Source organism: Palaemon carinicauda, chromosome 17 (assembly GCF_036898095.1).
Source record: "Palaemon carinicauda isolate YSFRI2023 chromosome 17, ASM3689809v2, whole genome shotgun sequence".
NCBI classification, from domain to species: domain Eukaryota; kingdom Metazoa; phylum Arthropoda; class Malacostraca; order Decapoda; family Palaemonidae; genus Palaemon; species Palaemon carinicauda.
In genome coordinates, this window is record NC_090741.1 from 32,223,945 (window position 1) to 32,231,444 (window position 7,500).

A 7,500-nucleotide genomic window follows, 5' to 3' on the forward strand; every position below is an offset into this window, starting at 1 on the left:
GAGAGAGAGAGAGAGAGAGAGAGAGAGAGAGCAATCGCATTTTAATGTATGAGTGTGTATGAAATATACAGACATTACAATGAATGAAAGCAATCATCCTTTTTATCATAAGAATCTTTTTCATCAATTGAATACATAAAATACAATCAGTAAAAATTATATTCACAATGAATTATGATTTGTCATTATTCTTCAATTTATTTGTAAATTTTCTTATATTTTATTCTTTTACAGTAATGATTAAGGATCTCATTGTCAAGATTTTTCGATATTATTATTATTATTATTATTATTATTATTATTATTATTATTATTATTATTATTATTATTATTATTATTATTATTATTTACAAAGGTGCAATCCTAGTTGAAAAAGCAAAATGCCATAAACCCAAGGGCTCCGTCAGGAAAAATAGCCTAATGATGAAAGGAAATGAGAAAATAAACAAACTACGAGGAGAATTATGACCTCCAGTGTACAAATTCCCTTTTTCTATCAAGCAGGACAATGTCCTAGAGAGTGACCACACATACATATGATCAGCTGCTAAGACCCCTCTCCACCCAAGCTAGAACCATGGAGAACCAGTCAATGGTTGCTGATGACTCAGCAGGCATAACCTATAGACTCCCTCAATCCCTACATTCTTAGTTCTTAAAGCTGGTGGGGTTGCAACGACCAAAGGAAATAATTAGTTCTTTGTGTTTGTTGCGTAAGATTTTCCTTAGTTCTGACTGTCCATTCCATTCAGATTGTCCCAAACTGTTCCATCCTGCATGCAGTATTAGGTATACAATTCATTCTAACAGTCTAGGCTTTCCTACATAAGGCTCAAGACTACACAGTATTCTAGAAGTTTTATTCCAGCTGTGACCAGATTGTGGCATGATCTTAATCAGGCGGTTGAATCGGTGGAACTTCAGATATTCAAACTTGTTACAAAAGTTTTTATGTTGAACAGGTTGACATAAGTTTCTATCCATAGTTTATATATATATCATATATATATACTATATATATATATCATAATATATATGTATCATACATTGTTAATGATCTTAAAATGTTTTATAGTTTTCATTAATTACTTTTTATTCAGTTTACATCATTTCCTTATTTTCATGTTGCATCTTGGTGGTGTTGATAATGATATCATTAAAAATTTTGAAAGATACACAAATATCTCTCTCTCTCTCTCTCTCTCTCTCTCTCTCTCTCTCTCTCTCTCTCTCTCTCTCTCTCTCTCTCTCTGTCAATATGTATATATATATATATATATATATACTATATATATATATATATATATATATATATATATATATATATATATATATTTATATATATATAAAATATGTATGTATACATATGTATATACATACATATATATATATATATATATATATTATATATACTATATATATATATATATATATATATATATATATATATATATAAAACATGTGTATTCAAAATACAATATCACAGAATAGCCTCACAAAATAGAATACCAACCGCAGGCCGAAAACCTTTGTTGTAGTATCAACTGAATGGGAATTCCTATCATCCTATGTAACTTTATCCTTTTGGAAAAGCCTTGTATCAGAGAACCCCAAATTACTGAAAACGAAATAAACCACAAAACCATTTCTCTTTAAATACTTTCTCTCGAAGCGAAACCCGTGCGAGTCGAAGCCAAAGCCGTCCACAGTCGGCCACTGATCAGGACAAGTTTATCTTTCTTGATGTCTTGGAGGCAAAAGGGTTACCCGTCCCTTGAATGGCAGAGACAACGGACAGTGACATTGACCTGTCAAGCAGGACAATACCCTAGAGACTTTCCATATATATGATTAGCGCTTAAGCACCCTCTCCCACCCAAGTTAGGACCAAGGAGGGCCAGTCAATGGCTGCTGATGACTCAACAGATAGACCTATAGACTTCCCCAACCCCTCCCTCCAAACTTTAGCTCACAAGGAAAGTGAATTTACATCGAACAAAGAAACTACGAGTTTGAGCGGGACGCGAACCCAGTCTGGTGTTCACCAGTCAGGGACGTTACCGCATCGGCCACCACAACCCTAAATTAAAGATTGAATGTAGTGGTATACATAAACATATACACTTATACTATCTCTCTCTCTCTCTCTCTCTCTCTCTCTCTCTCTCTCTCTCTCTCTCTCCTCTCTCTCTCTCTCTCTCTCTCTCTCAGTAGTAGCAGTAGTAGTAGATGTTACAAATTCACTTGTAGAATTCTAAGTAATGAGCAAAATGTATCTCAGATTCATGCCTCTCCATCAATTATTAAACACAAGATTCTATTCATATATCATGATCATGCGTTGCCTCTTATAAGACCAATGAAATATTCAAGCCATCGAATCAATAAATGTAAAGAATGTTGAGGATTTTCTTTTGAAGGGCGAACAAAGGGTTGGCGATCAATCATCTTACTTTCATATTGATATGATGGGATATATGCAAACATATAAGTCTACGGGATTCATATCCTTATTTCGTAACGCTCCACAGGTAGGGTACTGGTAATATTAATTTTCTTCATTCCAAGTTCATATACAAGGGCAATTGTTAATGGTATTAGAAGCCAATGTTAAAAACTAATCACTAAATGAAATTATTACTGATACTAAGAACCACTTTTAAAGATAGCCAATGTATGATATTAGAAACCAGTATTAAATTGGGAAATGTATGAGTTGACGTACAAGAGAAATCGTTAATAATATTATAAAGCAGTTTTGCAGATAGCCAGTGTATTAGCTAACGTACAATAAAAATTTTTGATGAAATTAGCAACCAATGTTAAAGCCAATCGATGTATACGTTGCCAAACAAGAGAAATTGTTAATGATATTAGAGCCAGTGATAAAAATAATCACAGTATGTGTTAATGTAAAAGAGAAATTATTACTGATAAAAAAGAAATCATTTTTAACTGGCTAATATATTATTTGGCGGCCAAGATTAATCGTTAATGATACCAGAAACTAGCTTTAAAGATAATCATTTATTAGTTAACGCACAATAACAATTCCTAATGATAGAAACAATTTTTGAAGCTAGCCAAATACATTAGTTAACGTACAAAAACAATTTTTAATGAAATCAGAAACCAGTTTTAAAGACAACCGATGTATATATTAACATACATGAGTAATTGTTGAGGATGTAAGTATCCCATTTTAAAGCTAACCAATATATGAGTTATCATAAGAGAAAAATTATTGAGGATACATATAACTGATTCTAAGCTAACCAATATATGAGTTTTCATGAGAGAGAAATAGTGGAGGATATTTGTAATTAATTTTAAGTTAACCTATATTTGAGTTTCATAAGAGAGAAATAGTGGAGGATATATGTAACTAATTTTAAGTTAATCTATATTTGAGTTGTCATAAGAGAGAAATAGTGGAGGATATATGTAAACTAATTTTAAGTTAATCTATATTTGAGTTGTCATAAGAGAGAAAAAGTGGAGGATATATGTGACCAATTTTAAGCTAATCAATATATGAGGTTTCATAAGAGAGAAATTGTTGATGATATATGTAACTAATTTTAATCTAACCAATATATGAGTTTTCATAAGAGAGAAATTGTTGATGATATATGTAACTAATTTTAATCTAACCAATATATAAGTTTTCATAAGAGAGAAATTGTTGTGGATATATGTAACTAATTTCAAGCTAACCGATGTATAAGTTGATGCACAAGAGCAATTGTTAATGATTTTAGAATCAAGTATGAAAATAACCGATGCACAAGTTTTGACGCACAAGATCATATGTTGAAAAAAAAAAAATTATATGAAATGACTTACAATAGCAATTCTTAATGATATTCTCATACTTTTATAGCTGGTCGATATATGAATTGCTAAACAACAATAATTTTTACCTTCGCAAACGAATTTGAAAGAAGGCTATGTTTGAGTGTTTGTGTGTATGTTTTTTTTTTTTCTTTTTGTGAACAGCTTCCTGGACACGATTTTAATCATAGAGTAATGAAAATTGCAGGGATTAATTGTCATGTAAAAAGCTGGAAATGATCAAATTTCGGACGGTCAAGGTCAAGGTCGAGCAAAAGGCCAGTTTTCACTATTGGTAACCTCTCTCTCTCTCTCTCTCTCTCTCTCTCTCTCTCTCTCTCCTCTCTCTCTCTCTCTCTCTCTTTATACCTACTACAGTACACAATTGCCTCTAATTGATCCTCTACTACCCTCATTCCTATCCCACACCACCATACCAGGAAAACCACATTTCACAGATGACAGACCACTTCATGTTGATTGACAAGGTATCCTATCCCTATCTTAAAGCCTCTCCATCCCTGTGCAGCCCAAATAAACTGACCTCTCTTCCTTCTCGAGCACTAACCTATCTTGCGGACACTTAGTTAACATACGCTCCATCTTATCGTTTCATTTTATAAACTGTCATTGCCTGGCCCTCCTTGGTCCTAGCTTGGGTGGGGAGGGGGGCTTAGGCGCTGATCATATGTATATATGGTCAGTCCCTAGGGGCATTGCCCTGCTTGATAGGGCAATGTCACTGGCCCTTGCCTCTGCTATTCATGAGTGGCGTTTAAAAACCTTTAAACGAGTAGCTTCTAGTTGACTGGTTCCTGCATTCAACCGAATCTGAAGGCGATATTTATTTCTACAACAGGGAGGTGTTCTTCCAACCTATGCCTTAAAGTTTTCTCACTAAAATGGAGGATATTAACCAGCCCAATGAGTCAAACTTGTCTCTTAGCCACGATCATAGAAAAAGACATGTTTTCTGCAGTTAAACGCAATAAACAGTCGTATATAAAAAAGACATGTTTTCTGCAGGTAAATGCAATAAACAGTCGTATATAGAAAAAGACATGTTTCTGCAGATAAACGCAATAAACAGTCGTATATAAAAAAAAGACATGTTTTCTGCAGGTAAATGCAATAAACAGTCGTATATAGAAAAAAGACATGTGTTTTGCAGTTAAACGCAATAAACAGCCGTATATAGAAAAAGACATGTTTTCTGCAGTTAAACGTAATAAACAGTCGTATATAGAAAAAGACGTGTTTCGCAGTTAAACGCAATAAACAGTCGTATATAGAAAAATACATGTGTTTTGCAGTTAAACGCAATAAACAGCCGTATATAGAAAAAGACATGTTTTCTGCAGTTAAACGCAATAAAACAGTCGTATATAGAAAAAGACATGTGTTTTGCAGTTAAACGCAATAAACAGCCGTATATAGAAAAAGACATGTTTTCTGTAGTTAACGCACTAAACAGTCCTATATTAAGAGAATTCTTAAAGCATTAAGTTTGCCAGCCCTATGAGTCAAAACTTGACTCTTACCCAAGATCACAGAAAGAGACATGCTTGTCTGCAGTTAAACGTAATGAAGAGTCGTATAATTAGAGGAAACTTAAAGCGTTTTAATCAAAATAAGTTTACTACACCAAGCGAACATTCTTGGCTAGTGATCACTTGGAGCTAACAGGCTTCAAATCCTCAGAGTCTTTAATTAATTCTCAGACAACGCCGGATTGCTAACTGCTTTCTGGCCGAATGTAGAGGATATTGCAATGCATCATCTGATAACAATAACGGAAGCAATCGGATTTCGTTGTAAGAAATACCTGAAGAAATGTCAGCGATATTGATAATTGCATTCTCATATCTCTTCCTATAAACCAGGAGAGAGAGAGAGAGAGAGAGAGAGAGAGAGAGAGAGAGAGAGAGAGAGAGAGAGAGAGAGAGAGAGAGAGAGATGCATTCTCAGCTAGTCATAAATATTTTTTTTAAATATAGCACTAACTTGTTATAATGAATATTAAATAACAGAGAGAGAGAGAGAGAGAGAGAGAGAGAGAGAGAGAGAGAGAGAGAGAGAGAGAGATGCATGCTCAGCTAGTCATAAATATTTTTTTTAAATAAAGCACTAACTTGTTATAATGAATATTGAATAATACAGAGAGAGAGAGAGAGAGAGAGAGAGAGAGAGAGAGAGAGAGAGAGAGAGAGAGAGAGAGAGAGAGAGAGATGCATGCTCAGCTAGTCATAAATAATTTTTTAAAATAAAGCACTAACTTGTTATAATGCATATTAAATAATACAGAGAGAGAGAGAGAGAGAGAGAGAGAGAGAGAGAGAGAGAGAGAGAGAGAGAGAGAGAGAGAGAGAGAGAGATGCATGCTCAGCTAGTCAGAAATTGTGTTCTAAATTAACCACTAACTTCTTATACTGAGCATTAAACAATTGAAACCTTTTTAGTAAACATTCATTAGCATAGGTGAAGTCTATGTTCAAAACATAAGTTTTCTCTCGAGGCTTTAAAATACTTGAACCAACAAATTTTGAACTTTCACAACTAATTGCTTTTGCAGATAATTATAATTTCCTTGCTTTCAAACAATAGTTCTTTTTTTTTTTTCTTACACATCATCATAATTTTAAAGATTCCTCCACCCAACCCCCATTATTTATTTTATCTGTTATGTTTATCACTTATTTATTCTTAACAAATTAAATTTCAACGTATTCCTCCAGTTTCCCCCTTAAATACATAAAAAAAAAAAACAATTACTTAAGACATATGACTGATCTTCATTTAATAGATTTTATAGCGATTAGCACCTTTGTATCCTATTCCTTTTCTTTATTGCTATTAACTGTCGATTCCTGGCTGCCTATTACCATCTTTTCTCATCTTAAATCTCTGCCATGGCGTGGAATGAAAATCTAGAAAAAAATATGTCACGTAAACTCTAATCACAGCGACAATGTTCAAGTAATTGTAAGCCAGTCATAACTATTATCATCATTATTATTACTAGCTAAGCTATAGCCCTAGCTGGAAAAGCAAGATGCTAAAAGCCCAAAGGCTCCAAAAGGAAAAAAAAATACTCAGAGAGGTAAGGAAACAGGGAACTAAATAAACAATAAGAGAAGTAATGAACAATTAAAATTAAAACAGAAACAACATTAAATTACATCGTTCATACATAAATTATAAAAAAAAGAGATTTATGTCAGCCAGTTCAACATGAAAACCTCCGCTGCAAGTTTTAACTTATGAAGTTCCACATCCAATGGAATGAAGAAAAGAATAACAAAGAGAGTTGATGGGATTAATAGACATCAACTGCTGCAACCAGGACAGATAGACAAGAGGACGTCCGATTAGAGGATATATACTATGTTTCCAATGATCGGGAGGATGCTAGAGAATCTTAAAAGAAACTGTCCAAACCCGTTATATTTCAGCAGAAACTAGAGAGAGAGAGAGAGAGAGAGAGAGAGAGAGAGAGAGAGAGAGAGAGAGAGAGAGAGAGAGAGAGAGAGAGAGAGTTGACAATTACCTCGAATTTACTCAAATAAAATTCCACACTCCACAGAACTTGATTAATGAATTCATCGATTCCGCAAATATCCACAAGATTGATCTTCTACTTCATCAACTGCGATGGCAGGATGTCTT

The 7,500-nt window shown here is 33.7% G+C and overlaps 1 protein-coding gene across 1 annotated transcript in view; it reads right to left on the reverse strand.

The window, feature by feature from the left end:
* LOC137656017 (uncharacterized) overlaps positions 1–7,500 on the reverse strand; it is a 44,694-nt gene that overhangs the window by 18,106 nt on the left and 19,088 nt on the right. The window lies entirely within an intron of this gene.